General features: G+C 38.0%; 2 long non-coding RNA genes across 9 annotated transcripts in view; one reads left to right on the plus strand and one right to left on the minus strand.

The window, feature by feature from the left end:
* The window catches only part of LOC132654744 (uncharacterized), a 229602-nt gene that overhangs the window by 70571 nt on the left and 145400 nt on the right, over window positions 1-13631 (minus strand). The gene's annotated exons all lie outside the window — the stretch shown is intronic.
* The window catches only part of LOC110542629 (uncharacterized), a 106883-nt gene that overhangs the window by 23414 nt on the left and 69838 nt on the right, over window positions 1-13631 (plus strand). The window contains exons 1-2 of one of the 7 annotated variants that reach the window (XR_009592452.1): window positions 1257-1396; window positions 6638-6696. The exons of 5 other annotated variants lie outside the window; for them this stretch is intronic. This is a non-coding gene — a long non-coding RNA (uncharacterized LOC110542629). Of the gene's footprint in view, window positions 1-1256; window positions 1397-6637; window positions 6697-13631 lie in introns of those variants that run through there. One more of the 7 variants, XR_009592450.1, reaches the window with a different exon arrangement.

The raw sequence follows: 13631 nt of genomic DNA on the forward strand, positions 1-13631 counted from the left end.
TGCACTGACCTGAATTTATGGTTTTTATCTAGTGGATATATTTACTCTGCCTGCAGGAACAGCTATTATGCACCTTGGAGGTGCCATTCACCCATGCAGAAATTCAAAGACCTTGAGTCCAACTGCTTCCTCCACAAAGGCTATATTTAACCAGATTTTCAGGAGCAAGCTACACAGTTTCTTGGAAAAGCATATGATTACTATCTTTCTGGCTACTCAAAGCTTTTTAGCTACATACTGCTTCACTCATTAAAAATAAAAGAGAATCACGGAGCAAAAATAATAAAACTGCCTATAAATTTGTAATTTTAGTTGCAAAATGTTTCAGTTTTTTTGTATTGAATTATAAACTTGAACATGTATTAAAATAAAAATGTAAAATGTCCTTTAACCTTACAGAATTGGCCATTAGCTCATATCAATATTAATTTTTTGACTCAGCTTCTTTAGGACTATAGATTTTAGTATATTTATCCCTTATTATATGTCTAATATTCACTTACAAGTGAGTATATATCATAGGTGTTTTTCTGCTTCTGGGTTACCTAGCTCAGTATGTTTTGTTGTTTTTTTGTTTGTTTGTTTGTTTGTTTTTGTTTTTTTTCTATTTCCCAGAATTTGCCTGGAATTTTCATGATTTCCTTGTTTTTAATTGCTGAGTAGTATTTCATTGTGTAATTGTACCACAATTTCAGTATTCATTCTTCAGCTGAAGGATATCTAGGTTGTTTCCAGATTCTGGCTATTATGAATAAAGCAAAAATCCTGGGCCCAGGGAGGGGTTTCCAGAGACTGATACTCCTACCAAGGACCATGCATGAAGAGAACCTAGACCCCATGCTCAGAGGAAGCCCATAGGCTGCTCGGTTTGCAAGTGGGTTCCTTAGCAAGAGAAGTAGGGGCTGTCTCTGACATGAACTCATTGGTTAGGCTCTCTGATCACCTCCCCCTGGCCACAGAGGAAGATGATGCAGCCAGCTCTGATGAGATCTGATAGGCTACGGTCATATAGAAGGGGAGGAAGACCTCCACTATCAGTGGACTAGAGAAGGGGCATAGTGGGAGAAGAAGGAGGGAGGGTGGGACTTGGAGGATTAGAAGGAGGGGCTACAGCAATGAAACATAGTGAATAAATTGTAATAAATAGATAGATAAAATGCAAAAATGAATTAAATTTCTGAGCCGTCATTCACTTACATTGAAATTTTACATGTATTACTCACTTTCTTATTCTTTATTGTAAAATATTTTACATGCAGTGCTGCTCATCATGGAAACAAACAAACAAACAAACAAATCTCCCAGATTTCTCTTCATGATTTGGTCACTAGTTTATGAAAATCTTTCAATGAAAGACCAATTTCAGAGGAATATCAAAGAGTCTTCAATTGTCAATGTAAGTCACCCCTTCCACAGTCTCCTGGGCCACTTATAAGAAATGTCACTTTGTGCATTCCAGGAAGGATGTAATGGGCATTTAGTCATCCTTATTTTGAGGTGATTGCCTTATGTAATCTTTTCCCCTGGAGGAAATTCACTCATATGCAATAGTAATTCAATCAACTGACTAAATGAATTTATCAAAATATTAATCTGGTTGGTTCATTGTTGGTACAGTGTTGGCTGTGGTAAAGTGCTGATGTGAGAATGTCTTAGCTATTATCATTCCATGTTGTTGGTCTAGTAACATCAAAACCAAATTTAATGGCCTCATTTCCCTACACATATTACCTTCCAAAGAATGTGTCTGCCTAATTTTCAAATATAAATATTCACAAAAGAGTTAGTAATGAGTCTTTGGCATTTACATAATAATGTCTTCATTTGGCAAAGACAATATATTTTTTTTCTTTTTTAATTAAAATTTTAATATTAGTTGCAGTTTATTAACTTTGTATCCCAGCTGTAGCCCACTCCCTCATTCCCTCCAAAACATATAAACATTTTTCTTTTTAATATATATATATATATATATGGTGGGAAATATTTAAATTGATTAATATAAAGATTAAATTGATTGCTCTTTATCAAATTGATCCAATTGATTAATATAAAGATCAACAAGTAAAGTAAGATTCTTTTTTATTTATTTTTATTTTTTTTTAATACTAGTTACAATTTATTCACTTTGTTTCCCAGCTGTATCCCGCTCCCTCATTCCCTCCCTCATCTCCTCCCTGCCCCTTTCCAGTTCCACTGATAGGGGAGGTCCTCCTCCCCTTCCATCTGACCCTAGCTTATCAGGTATCTTCGGAAGACTGCTCCTCCCTCGGGGGGGGAGAGATCAAAGAGCCAGGCATTGAGTACATATCAGAAATAGTCCCTGTTCAACTTACTAGGAAACCCACTTTGATACTGACCTACCATGGCTGTATCCAAGCAGGGGTTCTAAGTTATATCCATATATGGTCCTTGGTTGGAGATACAGTCTCATAAAAGAATAACAGGACAGGAGCCTACCACTGAGGGCCTCTGAAAGACTCTACCTAGCAGTGTATCAAAGCAGATACTGAAACTCATAACCAAACCTTCGGAAGAGTGCAGGGAATCATATACTTTTTCAGTATCAAGACAAAAGGTAGTTAGTCGGAGGAAGAAAGGGGTCTTCGTTTACTTTGTCCTCAACCAGAAAAACAATTTTTCATATTTCATAAGAGTCCTATAAAATGACTATTTAATCTTTCTGTGTTCAATCAAAATTACCAAATTTAAATTATAGGAATTTCTGGATATGAATGACTTAAAAATTAACACAAACCAATGCATTTTTTTTCATTTCATTTCCCTCAGAAACAGAGGGAGAAAATGAAAGAGTTGGAAAACAAACAAAACACAATATGTTACTTAAGTTCTTAGTCTGGACATTTGTCAGTTTGCAAGGAGAGAGGAGGGGCAAAGAAAGGGAGGTGAATTTAGAGTGAGAGTGAGGAAGCCAAAGTGTCAGGAACAGGAAACATTGGACCTTACCAACATTCGAAAGAGAAAGGCAGAAAGCAAATCCTCAGTGGAACCGAATAGAAGACCCAGAAATAAACCCACATACCTAAGAATACTTGATTTTTGACTAAGAAGACAAAACCATACAATGGAAAAAAGATAGCACCTTCAACAAATGGTGCTGGTCTAACTGGATGTCTACATGTAGAAAAATGCAAATAGATCCATACTTACCACCCTGCACAAAACTGAAGTCCAGTTAGATCAAAGACCTCAACATAAAACCAGACACATTAAATCTGTTAGAAGAAAAAGTGGGAAGACCCTAAAACTCATTGTTATAGGAGACAACTTCCTGAACAGAACACCAACAGCATAGGCTCTAAGAGCAACAATCAATAAATGGGACCTCATGAAACTGAAAAGCTTCTGTAAAGCAAAGGACACCGTCATCAAAACAAAATGATTGCCTACAGATTGGGAAAGAATCTTCACCAACCCTCTATCTGACATAGGGCTAATATCCAGTATATATAAAGAACTAAAGAAGCTGAAAAGCAACAAACCAAGTAATCCAATTAAAAAATGGGGAACAGAGCTAAACAGAGAATTCTCGATAGAGGAATATCGAATGGCAGAGAAACACTTAAAGAAATGCTCAATTCATTAGCCATCAGGGAAATGCAAATCAAAATGACCCAGAGATTTCACCTTACACCCATAAGAATGGCCAAGATAAAAAACTCAAGTGACAGCACATGCTGGAGAGGTTGTGGAGAAAGGGGAACCCTCTTCCAGTGCTGGTGGGAATGTAAACTAGTACAACTACTCTGGAAATCAATCTGGCACTTTCAGACAACTAGGAATAGGGTTTCCTCAGGATCCAGCTATACCACTTCTAGGCACATATCCAAAAGAGGCTCAAGTACACAAAAAGGACATTTGTTCAACCACGTTTAGAGCAGCTTTATTTGTGATAGCCAGAAGCTGGAAACAACCCAGATGCCCCTCAACTTAAGAATGAATACAGAAATTGTGGTACATCTACACAATGGAATATTACTTAGCAATGAAAAAATAAGGAAATCATGAAATTTACAGGTAAATGGTGGGAACTGGAAAGGATCATCCTGAGTGAGCTATCCCAGAAGCAGAAAGACATGCACGGTATATGCTCACTCATATAGATATAATATAGGATAAACCTACTAAAATCTGCACACCTAAAGAAGCTAATCTAGAGGGAGGACTCTGGCTAAAATGCTCAATCCCCATCCAGAAAGGCAAAGAGGAAGGGCATAAGAAGAAGAAGAAAACAGGAAACAAGTTAGGAGCCTCCCACAGAAGTCCTCTGAAAGGCTCTGCCCTGCAGAGTATCAAAGCAGATGTTAAGACTTTGGACAGAATGCAGGGAATCTTATGAAAGAAGTGGGAAATAGTAAGATCTGGAGAAGACAGGAGCTCCACAAGGAGAGCAACAGAACCAAAAAATTTGAACACAGTGGCCAAATTTGAACACAGACTCATACTCCAACCAAGGATGGACCATGCATGGAGATAACCTAGAACCCCTGCACAGATGTAGCCCATGGCAGTTCAGTGTCCAAGTGGGTTTCATAGTAATGGGAAGAGGGACTGCTTCTGACATGAACTGATTGGCCTGCTCTTTGATCACCTCCTCCTGAGGGGGGAGCAGCCTTACCAGGCCACAGAGGAAGACAATTCAGCCACTCCTGATGAGTTCTGATAGACTAGGATCAGAAGGAAGAAAAAGAAACCGTCCCCTACCAGTGGGTTTGGGGAGGGTCATGCGTGGAGAAGGGGGAGGAAGAGAAGGATTGGGAGGGGAGGAGGGAGAGAACTAAAGGGGAGATACAAAGTAAATAAAGTGTTATTAAACATAAAATTAAATTAAAATTTAATAAAAGGTTATTCTTGAGTTCCAGTTCAGAGAGCAGAGCAGACCAAGTGAAGCTCATGGCAGGTTCATGGTAGCCTGTAAGGTACATGCTAAGGCGCAGGAATTCTGTGAAGAGAAAGCACAGTGCCTCAGTAGAGAAATAGTTATTCTGCCTTTTTTTTTTTTTTTTTTTTTTTTTTTAAGCACGGCTTAAGGTGAACCTGCCATTCCTGATCTGTTTTCTTGGCTGTATTATTTGCCATTCCCAGAAGTAATGTTTTGTGTCCACTCAGTTCAGAGGCTCTGTCCAGCGGACCAGGAATTTTCCTTAAGGACCCTTTATTGCTAGTCTAACAAGATATAGTATGCTCTTCTGCACTCACTTCTGAATGAACACTAAGCATTGTCACAGGGCTACTGTTCTGCTAATTGTTACTCTTCTTAACAAATGAAATACGTCTTCAATGATATTGATCTCCTTTTTCAATATTACCACAAGTTACAAAAAAAGCCACTGAAATTGCCCAGATATTAATAACAATGAAAGCTTTTAATATCTAGTGATTTGATAATTATTCCCTGCCATTATGCAAATTCACTAACTTGTATTCAACTTTCATCAGAGCACAATATAGTAAGCAATAGTAATAGTAATCAAACTAAGGGCTGAAATCAATCAACTAGAAACAAATAAAACTATCCAAAGAATCAATGAAACAAAAAGCTGGTTCTTTGAGAAAATTTTTAAATTTTTCAAAGCAATTGCAGCTATTTATATTGGAATTTATTCAAGAAGTCACATAATAAATCACAATTAAGATTATACACATTATTTGCATATAACAATGTGCTAAATGTGTACGTGAAAACATTTAACTTATTTATTGATATTTTAGACAGTATAAAAGTACTTGGCAAAGAGAAGGGATGTATTACATTTCATAAATATCTTAAATATATTTCACATCATCTGTAATTTTTAAGTCTAGAAAATTTTAATGTGGATATTAGATTTTTGTACCATTTTTTTATTGTTTGCCAATCTGAGCAGTTTTCTGTATTTCAGAAAATTGGCATCACAATTAATCAGTATATCCAACAATTAAGTAGTACTTTAAGATAAAATTATTTAAAATATTTTGTTCATGACTTTTTTAAAATGTACATTTAAATTGAAATATACTAGATAAATTATAATTTAAATACAACTAATGTGTTTAGGTTTTATTTCTTCCTATACATAGAATTGATTAAAAGCCCTCAATGTATAGTGTCAGAAAAGATAGTTTGACAAAAATTCAGTTCTGAAAGATATCAATGTATATCTTGCTAGTTTGTATGCATTATAATGTGTGTTATTTTTTGCTTACACATAGACCTACTTGCAAGAAGTCATTTTCCTATTTACCATATCTTTGTTAGATGATAGACTTGATATTGAATTATTCATAAAATCCTAAGCCTAATTCACACATGAAAGAAAATAAAAAAGTACTCTGCTTATAAATCTTTATTTATGGAGAGAAATCTCAAAGATCTATAATTACTCCATTATGGCAAGTTTCTATCCTGTGATGTATTGACATGTGAACATATCCTTAAGAAGCAGTGTGATCAGAGATAAATCTCAGGATCTTGGTTTAAAAAAAAAAACTTCAGAGAGCAATAGTGTGCGCAACACTGTAGATGGATGTGAGAATCTCACTGTTGAGCTGCATAATAAGCGTAGTGAATTTTATGTTGCTGGGGGAGAATGGCACACCTTTCTCCATTGAAAGACCTTGTCTGTTTTCATGCAAGATGGCTGCGACCAGCGAGCATCGTATCTGAGGGGCACAGGATCTGAAACTCCAAAAATGGTGAGTGGAGGGGCAGCTGAAGTCAGAATATCCACATTGAGGCTTCCTGGGTGAGAGGGGACAACCAGTGAGCTGGGACAGTTTGGATCCAGGTCACTCGTGGACGTCTCTGGGAACTGGGAGTGGTGAATATTCAACCCCCCCCCCATATACTTCCCCTTGCCACAAACAAGCACAGGCCTCCCTGCTGGGCAGAGTGGCAGTGGTTGCCCCAAGCAGGAGCCTCTAAGCTTGGTGACTGAGGCAGCAGTGGCATCAGCAGAGCCTACCAGATCCACAGGCAGCTGTATGGGCCTCCCAGGTAGAAAGCAGTGGGACAGGCAGTGTCAAGCCCAAGCCCAAGCTGCTGCTGCTGTGCTCCTTGACTGAGACAGCAGAGGAGGCCCCAAGTATGGTCTCCCTGCCCAGTGGCCCAACAGTGGACACAACTGAGTTGACAGATTGTCTACACTCTCATTTGCTCCAGAGGGCACAAATATGAGAGTAGAGGACAGGGGGAACACCTGTGCTTTCCTTTTAGGCCTGCAAGCAAGTGAGTGTGTCTTAAAGTGAGTGCATGCAGAGCCCCAGATCCAGGGTCTCTCTACTCTAACAGCCATACATCAGATCCCTCACACACACACCCCACTGAGGGCAACTCAGGGATACTTGGGACAGCTTTCTCAACATTGAAGCCATTGTACTGTGGTTCTAACACTGGAGTCCAGGAAAACAATTCCTGGAGCCTAGACAGATCTGAATACCAGGAGGACAGTATGTCAGGCCTGTAGGCCACTGAGGTATTCAGGGCACCTGTGCATGCGCATTGCCCTTGTGAAAAACACCAGCACCATCTCCTTCCTTTAAGCTCCACTCTTCTAGGCATCTACACTCTCTAGAATCCTGTCCTTGAAATTACACTTCCATTCACACACCCAAATTGTACACATGCGCCTGTGACCTTCCTCCCTTAACAACAGCTAAAACACCAACACCCACGCTTGAACCAGTGGACCTCTCTCATCTTCCTGAAGGATGCTCCAGACATCAGAGAAGACAGACCCAGTCTGAAGTACAGACTCTAGGAAAAAGGAGTGAAGGATACAGATAAGCAGACAGCTAGCGGTCAGCATAAGAACAGAGCCAACACATATCAGGACATCATGGCTTCACCAGCAACCCCAACAATCAATGGATATGCTAATTCCTCAGAAACACAGGAAATTTTCTCAAATCTGTGCTTATCCAGTTATTAGAGGCACATAAAGAGGAAACAACAAACAACGCTCTCAAAGAAACACAGGCAAATACAGCCAAACAAATAAGAGGCACATGCAGGGGCACAAGTAGAAACATACAGAGAAGAAATGAACAAAAAAATAGAGGGAAATCATGGAAAGACAGGAATGCACATTCAAACAAATGAAGGAAATGGTACAAGGCATGAAAACAATTAGAATCAATAAAGAAAACAATGACTAGCGAAAACGCTGGAGATGGAGAATTTAGAGAAAAGATCAGGAACCACAAAAGTAAGCATCATCAACAGAATACAAGAGATGGGAGACAGAATTTCAGGCATTGGAGATACAATTGCAGAAATTGATATAGCTCTCAAAAAGAAAAATCAGTAAAGTTCCAAAATCAAAACATGAAAGAAATTAAGGACACTATGAAAAGAGGAAATTTAAGAATAATAGGAAGAGATGAAAAAGAAGATTCCAGGCTCCAAGGTCCAGAAAATATTTTCAAGAAAAACCATAGAAGAAAATTTTCCCAACTTAAAGGAAGAGATGTGAAGAAACATACAAGAGGCATACAGAACAGCAAATAGACTAGATCAGAAAATAAACACCTCATGTCACATCATAGTCAAAACACTAAATCTACAGAACAAAGAAAAGAATTTTTAAAGCAGCAAGGGGAAAAGGCCAAGAAACATATAATGGTAGACCTAGCAGAATCATACCAGACTTCTCAACAAAAACTATGAAAGACAGAAAGGCTTGGGCAGATGTCATGCAGATTCTAAGAGACCACAGATGACAACCCAGGCTACTATACCCAACAAAGCTTTCAATCAGCATAGATGGAGAAAACAAAATATTCCACGACAAAACTAAAACAGTATCTACACAGCAACCCACCCTTACAGAAAATAGTAGAAGGAAAACTCCAGTCCAATGAAATAAACTACACCCAAGAAAACACGGTATATAGATAACTTCACAACAAAAAAAAAAATTGAAAGAAAAAAAAACCCCACAGAAACACAGTAACACCATATACCCCACAATAAAAGGAAATAACATTCATTAGTCATTATTCTCTATCAACATTAATGGACTCAACTCTCCAATAAAAAGACAAAGACTAACAGAATAGTTGCAGAAATAAGATCATACATTCTGCTGCATCCAAGAAACACACCTCTTCAACAAAGATAAACACTACCTCAGAGTAAAGGGCTAGAAAAATATTTTTCAAGTAAATGAACCCAGAAAACAAGATAGAATAGCTATACTAATATCTAATGCAAGAAAGGGGAGTTAGTAAGACCGGGAGAGGACAGGAGCTCCACGAGGACCAAATATACCTGGGCACAGGGGTCTTTTCTGAAACTGATTCTCCAACTAAGGACCATGTATAGATATAACCTAGAACCCCTGTTTAGATGTAGCCCATGGCAGCTCAGTATCCAAGTGGGTTCCCTATAAGAGGAACAGAGATTGTCTCTGACATAAACTTAGTGCCCAGTTCTTTGACCCCCACCCCTTCCCCTGAGGGAGGAGCAGCCTTGCTAGGCCACAGAGGAAGACAATATAGCCAGTCCTAATGAGAATTGATAAACTAGGGTCAGATAGAAGGGGAGGAGGACCTCCCCTATCAGTGGACCTAGAGAGGGGCAGGGAGGAGATGAGGGAAGGAAGGTGAGGATTGGGAGGGAATGAGGTAGGGAGCTACAGCTACAAAGTTTATTCACTTTGTAGTAATTAATATGAAAAAATTTAGGAAAAATATCTAATAAAATAGACTTTCAGCCAAAATTAATCAAAAATGATGATGAGGGTCACTTCATTCTCATCAAAGGAGAAATCAACCAGGAGGACATTACAGTCTTGAACATAAGTTCCCCAAATACACCTGCATTTGTAAATGAAACATTATTAAAGCTCAAATCACATATTGATCCCAACACCTTAATAGTGGGAGACTTTAACACTCCACTCTCACCAAGGGACAGATCATCTAGACAGAAGCTAAATATGTAAATAATGACACTTTCAAAGGTCCTAAATCAAATGGACCTAATAGATGTCTAGAGAACATTTCACCCAAATTCAGAAGAGTATAACTTCTTTCAGCACCTCATGGAACCTTTTCCAAAACTGACCATATAATTGGTCACAAAGCAAACCTCAACAGATACAAGAAAATTGAAATAATCCCTTGTATCCTTTCAGACTTCCATCTGACCCTAGTTTATCAGCTCTCATCAGGACTGGCTTCTCTTCCTCTGTCAGACAGGATACAAGGCCTAAAACTAGACCTCAACAACAACAGAAATAACAAAAAGCCTACATACATATGGAAACTAAACAACTCTACACTCAATAACAGCTTGGTCAGGGAAGAAATGAAAAAAGAAATTAGAGACTACCTAAAATTCAATGAAAATGAAGGCACAACTTACCCAAACTTATGGGACCCAATGAAAGCAGTCTATGAAGAAAGTTCATAGCAATAAGTACCTCCAAAAAGAATTTTGAGATATCTCATACAAGCAATTTGGTAGCACAATTAAATACCCTAGGGGGGAAAAAAAAGCAAATGCACCCAAGAGGAGTATACAGTTGGAAATAATCAAACTCAGACAGAGCTGAAATCAATGAATTAGAAACAAAGAAAACAATTCTAAGAATCAATGACACCAAGAGCTGGTTCTCTGAGAAAATCAACAAGATAGACAAACCCTTAGTCAAAGTAAATAATTAGCAAAGAGACACTATCCAAATCAGCAAAATCAGAAATGAAAACAGTGACATAACTATAGACACTGAGGAAATCCAAACAATCATTAGGTCTTACTACAAAAACCTATATGCCACAAAAATTGAACATCTAATTGAAATGTACAATTTTCTTGATAGATTCCACTTACCAAAATTAAATCAAGATCATGTAAATAGATTGAACAGTCCTATATCCCCAAGGAAATAGAAGCCATCATCAAAAGTCTCCCCCTTCAAAAAAAATCCCAGGGCCAGATGGTATCAGCACAGAATTATACCAAACCTTCAGAGAAAAGCTAACCTCAATTCTCTTCAAACTATTCTACAAAATAGAAACAGAAGGAATATTACCAAACCCATTCCGTAAAGCTACAGTCACCTTGATACCTAAACCACACAAAGACCTTACAAAAAAAAAAAAAAAAAAAAAAAGGAATTTCAGGTCAGTCTCCCTTATGAACATTTATGCAAACATACTCAATAAAATACTTGTAAACGGAATCCAAGAACACAGCAAAGATATCATTCACCAACCAAGTAGGCTTCATTCCAGGCATGAAGGGGTGGTTCAATATATGGAAATCCATCAATGTAATCTACCATATAAACAAACTGAAAGAGAAAAACTACACAATCATCTCCTTAGATGTCAAAAAAAGCAGTTTACAAAGTCCAACACCCATTCATGTTTAAAGTCCTGGAGAGATTAGGGATGCAAGGCACATTCCTATACATAGTAAAGACAATGCACAGGAAGCCTATAGCCAACATCAAACTAAATGGAGAGAAGCTAAAATCAATCCCACTAAAATCAGGGACAAAGCAAGGCTGCCCAATCTTTCCATATCTCTTCAACATAGTACTTGAAGTCCTAGCTAGAACAATAAGACAACTAAAGGAGATCAAGGGAATATAAATTGGAAAGGAAGAAGCCAAAGTATCACTATTTGCAGATGATATGATAGTATACATGAGCGACCCCAAAAATTCAACCAGGGAACTCGTTCAGCTGATAAACAACTTCAGCAAAGTGGCTGGATACAAAATTAACTCAAAATCAGTAGCCCTCCTGTATACGAAAGACAAAAGAGCTGAGAAATAAATTAGGGAAAAAAACACCCTTCACGATAGCCACTAATAACATGAAGTACTTTGGTATAACTTTAACAAAGCAAGTCAAAGACTTGTATGAAAAACTTCCAGTTACTGAATAAAGAAATGGAAGAAGATATCGGAAGATGAAAAGATCGCCCATGTTCATAAATTGGCAGGAATAACATAGTAAAAATGGCCATCTTGCCAAAAGCAATCTACAGATTCAATGTAAAGATCTTCTGGAGGTATCTCCATCACTGATCTCAAGCTGTACTGCTGAGCAACAGCAATAAAAACAGGATGGTACTGGCATAGAAACAGAATGGTGGATCAATGAAATCTAATAGATTACCCAGAAATAATCCCACACCCTTACGGACACCTGATTTTTGACAAAGATGCTAAAACAGTACAAGGAAAAAAGACAGCATCTTCAACAAATGGTGTTGGTCTAACTGGATATCTGTATGTAGAAAAATGCAAATAGATCCACCTTATGCCTTTATACACCTTATAAGGTGAGAATTCACCTTATACCCATCAGAATAGCTAAGATAAAAAACTCAAGTGACAACACATGCTGGAGAGGATGTGGAGAAAGAGGAGCACTACTCCATTGCTGGTGGGAATGTGAACTTGTACAACCACTTTGGAAATCAATCTGGCACTTTCTCAGACAATTAGGAATAGTGCTTCCTCAAGATCCAGCTATACCACTCCTTGGCATATATACAAAACATGCTCAAGTGTACAACAAGGACATTTGCTCAACCATGTTCATAGCAGCTTTATTTGTAATAGCCGGAAGCTGGAGAGAGCCCAGATGTCCATATAGCCTTTTTCAAGTTGAACTTTGACAGATTAAAAGCATTAGGAATTAATATATGGGGATAAATATACATTTCACCATGTTTTGCACCAAGTATTTCTCCTCTTATTACACACTTATTACATTAGGGTGAATAATGACGTCCATGTTGCTACTCCAATGGCCAATTTTTAGGAGTCACCTACTTTGTCCTTCATTTAATATGTGACATTAATCTGTCTTTTTTGTGAATTGTTCTAGTATTTGAGTATTTCTTCATCTCTCCAATATGATGCCTTGCAATGTTTCCTGCTTTTAATTCTAAATCATGAATAATATTGGCAAATTCCATTAAAAATGGATAGTCTTTATCACTCAAATTTATAAAAAATTATTTTAGTTGAAATACAATAACTTCACTCACCCCCTTCCTCACTCTGGACAAGTGGTTCTCAACTATGGGTCCTGGACACTTTGGAGATTGCATATTAGACATCTTCCTATCAGATATTTACATTAGAATTCATAATAGTAACAAAATTACTATTATAAAGTAGAAACAAAGTAATTTTATGGCTGGGTATCACAACATGGGTAACTGCATTAAAGTGTTCACCACTGATCTAGATCCTACCAGCTACACTTCTTCAAACTCTTCTCATCACTCTCAAGTTGATCACTTCTGGGAAAAAAAAAAAAAAAAAAAAAAAAAAAAGCATACTTCTCCAATCTATTCCAAACACTTCCCTTCCTACGTGACTTCTTCCTGTCCATTGCATTTTTTTTAAATTTTTCATCAATTACACTTTATTCATTCTGCATCCCCCCCATAAGCCCCTCCCCCCTCCTCTCCCAATCCCACCCTCCCTCCTCCCTCTGCATGCATGCCACTCCCCAAGTCCACTGTTACGGGAGGTTCTCCTCTCCTTTCTGATCTTAGTCTATCAGTTCACATCAAAAGTGGCTGCATTGTCCTCTACTATGGCTTGGTAAGGCTGCTCCCCCCCAGGGGGAGGTGATCAAAGAGCAGGCCAATCAGA

The sequence above is a fragment of the Meriones unguiculatus genome, chromosome 6 (assembly GCF_030254825.1).
Source record: "Meriones unguiculatus strain TT.TT164.6M chromosome 6, Bangor_MerUng_6.1, whole genome shotgun sequence".
Classification (NCBI taxonomy): Eukaryota; Metazoa; Chordata; class Mammalia; order Rodentia; family Muridae; genus Meriones; species Meriones unguiculatus.